The following is a 3,900-nucleotide window of genomic DNA, read 5'->3' as shown; positions in this document are numbered from 1 at the left end:
GCATCGTGTCCTGACTTGTTTGTGTACCTAAATGTGTTCCGTGCCTTTCCCGTGAAGACCTTTCTAATAGAGCTGATTAACTCCACGGCGCGTGAGTGACGCACGGGTGCAGGACGGCACGCTTTCCGGGGAAAGGCCTGGCCTTCCCGTGGAGAAGGAGGTGGGAAAGGGGGCAGAGGTCACCCGCGAAAGCCTCGCGCCGGGCCTGCCTCCGGAGCCGCCGGGCCCCGCCCGCGTTTGGCCCCTGAGCTCGGGGGGGCCTGCGGCGTCCCCAAACTGCAGAGGTGAAGATTAATATTCATACGCCCAAGACCTGTACCCCCCCCCCCCCCCACCCCAGCTTTGGGGGTATCCGGACACGGGGGCCCTGGCCCCTCCAAAAGCGGTCTGCGGCGAGGCTGCTTGACGGGCCCGGAGCTCCCCCCGGCCGGTCTGCGGTGTTAAAGTATTAATAATGAGGAGTGACTGCGCAGCGGCTCCGCGCGCGGAGGAGGAAATGAGCTGGGCCTAATTGGCCCCGGAGCTCCTCCAGATCTGTAATGAGCTTCGGGGCGGACTGTCTGTCGCAGGACCCGGCCTTCGCTCCGCTTCGCCCCGCGCGGCCGCCCGGCGCTCTGTCCTCTGGCCCGCGCGGGGTGAGCGTGTAGCGCGCGCGTGAGGTCACCCCATCCTTTGATGGAAAGCGCGCTCATTTTAGTGCCAGTGAAGAGTAGTTTAGTAGCTACCGCAAAAATATATAAACATACAACGTACCAGTAGTCTGTGTTACAATAACAACATAATATTTCAGTTCCTTGGATGCATTCATGGATGAGAGAACTAGAGTATATTAGAACTTAATTCACATAGTAGGCCTACACATAATTACAGAGATGGAAGTAATGTATAATGTATACTGTGTAATGTATTTCAGAATGCACTTATGCATATCATTTGCATGCCTCAGCAGCGGAAACAAACAGCGGTGAGACAGTGAGGTGAAAATGGACTTAATCTTGCCTTGAAATACTGCTTAGTCTGTTACACCCAGACAAGCTTTCCCATTCACTGTGGATTCACTATTGACTCAGCTCTTGTACAGTGTGTTCGTTCTCTGGCTCCCAGGAAGATCCCAGCGTGTCAACAGTAAGCGGGAGCGGGGCATGATGGGAAGGCGCGTGTGCTGTTGCTGAGCGGGTTTTGTTCGGAGATGCTTTCAGTGCTGTTTTGCCCCCCGGGTCTCCCCATTCAGAATTCCTCCTGCCTGTTCTTGGCAAAGAGCCCACGGGGATGCGTGTTATTTATTCTGATTCCTCTTCGCTGTTCACTGCAGGAGGCAACAGTGCCCCTGTTCTGCATCTCTATCTATGCCAATGGGGGGCGGAGGTGGGGGGGGAAAGGGGGGCGGAGGTGGGGGTGGCACCATTAGGTCATCAGCACACTAACGAGTGGCGCTGAAGAAAGCTTGGAAGTGGTGCTGTCGGTTTTTGACCAAAGGTCAGATACTCACAGCTGAAACTTGTGCAACTTTGCATAATGGATCTTTGGCCAGCTCAAAGATTTGTGTGGGCCTGGCTCAATGCTGATTTTTGATTTGTGGGTTAGACTTGATCCTACATTTTGCTTTGTGGGCCAGGCTCGATCCTCATTTTTTGATTTGTGTGCCAGAACAGATCGTTATTTTTGGATGTGTGATCAGCCATAGAGGAAACTGTGAGGAAGAGAAGGAATCCCAGCTGTAGTCATTTGACAACACGCAGCATGCTGCCATTTTCCTGTCTGAACTGGACTCCTCAGCAGGAATGGGTCATAATCTAAAGACCACATCACCCATAGCATGGTAATTATACACACCGCAGCATGTTATGTTGTGATATACATCAGAAATCTAGAACTTATCAGTGTTGCCATAATATAAAGTGAGTGATATAGACCTAAGCGTTTAAATAAATTGTATTTATCGAGTTGCATATGACTTTATTGTGATTCCATCAACATTTAAGGTGTATTGATATGCAGCATATCTTTTAAACAATAGCAGGCATATGATCAAGCTGATATGTTTGGCAATCACTCATCATCCCCCATCCATCTGATGAGTATCTGTTTCACTTTGTATCCCCGACTTCATCAGCACTAGAATATGATCCAGAACCTTCCAGTGTCTGCACCACCAGCTCCTCTACACAGTAAAATGTCCCGTGTTAATTTAACGCTTAACATTTGGTCCCACTCTGGAATGTTATCTGTTAAGAGTTGAATTAATACTGTTAGTGCTGAATTAACACGATACATTTGACTGTGTAGAAAGCCAGTTGACTGGTATAGTGTGCAGCTGGGCTTCAGACTGTCTCAACACATTAAGGAGAACCAAGGGTGATCCAATGTCACTGTAGGAGATGGCAGACCTACTTCTGAGATGGTGGAATTAGATTCTCCCAGCTCGAAGACTTCATCACATGCCAGAATATTGCGCCACAAATGTGCAGCAAATGCTTAATGATGATAATGTGCCTAACATTAAATTGCGAGCACAAAATACAATTATCAAGACATCGCTGAGCTTGGGATTACTTTCTCCCTCTCCAGTGCAAATGCCCTGTAAAGGAACCATAATTGACTAATAATCAGTCTGAATAATTATCTCTCCCCACTAAATCTTCCCTCCGCTGCTCTCCCCGGTGCTCGATAAAGGAAGCCACGGAAAAGACAAAGTGGTCCTCCGCAAAGGTGCGAGAGACTCATTGTCATTCCGAATGAACTCGGCTGGCCGGCTGCTTCGCGGGCTCGCTAACAGGTACGACGATGCTCAGACCGGAGCGGCCGGCGCAGGCCAGACACGACGGCGTCAAACGCGCGCCGCCATCTGGCCGCCGCTAACTGGCGCCGGATCGCCTGTAAACCGCGGCTCTTTCTGAGCGGAGAGTCGCGCCCTTTGACCCCGCAGAGCGACGGGGAACGCGGGGGGGGGGCGGGTCGGCCCTGCGTGACCACCCGTCACGCTGTTTGTTTTCGAGCCGGGATAACGTTGAACAGGTGGTTAGGAGGTGAAAGCTGGGCTGATGATGAGCAGCTGTGCCCGGATCAAAGAGAACCGTGACACTCAGGACCTCCGCAAGTCACTCATGGGCTCCTGCTAAGGAGTAATTTGACAAGGGGCTCCAGGAAGGTGAAGGTAAGGCTCCTGTACTGTGTACGATCCCGCCGAAAACTCCCGTCTGGACATTCATGTCAGACGTTTTCTGGAACAGGTTGTTCCCGCTTTTGTTTTCGCTCTGTTGAGTTGAGTGTAAGGACATGAAGCCCAGTCAATTTGGGAGCGTGACTGAATTCCACCTGCCTGCATTTGTTAATGGTATAGCTAACAGAACAGAGCAGAAGCGCTGAACTTCAAAGCATTTTAATTCCACATCATTCCCACAGGCTTTTTACAAGGTTGAACAGTAGTCTTAATGCTGTGCCCGTTCCATATAATAACAGTAGTGCTTTATATAATATTAATGTTGACTGGATTGTATGTTCAACTGGTTGATGCCTGACGAAGCCTGTACCAGACCTTAATGTGGCAGAAGTTGCCCCAGTGGGGCATTATGCTGCTCAATACCAACATGGTGGCAATGTGTCATAATGGTTAGGGTCCTAGCCATTCAAACCACAAGGTAGGTCAGAATCCTGTTTTTGGCAGTGAAGTTGTGCCCTTTAGCGAGGTGCTTAATCTGAATTGCTTCTGTTATGTACCCACCTGTGTAAACGGATAATGAGTTCGCTATGTAAGTCACCCCGAATAAGGGCATCTGCTAAGCAAATAATGTAACAGGTTTTGTGTTTGAGATGGAGGTTTTTTCTTGGCAGACGCGCACTGTTTGTATGGCCAGGGGTCCTGGAGCCAGCTGGTGCAGCTACTGACAGAAGTCTGGGCCA

The sequence above is a fragment of the Anguilla rostrata genome, chromosome 8, assembly GCF_018555375.3.
Source record: "Anguilla rostrata isolate EN2019 chromosome 8, ASM1855537v3, whole genome shotgun sequence".
Taxonomy (NCBI): Eukaryota; Metazoa; Chordata; class Actinopteri; order Anguilliformes; family Anguillidae; genus Anguilla; species Anguilla rostrata.
Note: the sequence above shows the minus strand (reverse complement) of the source record.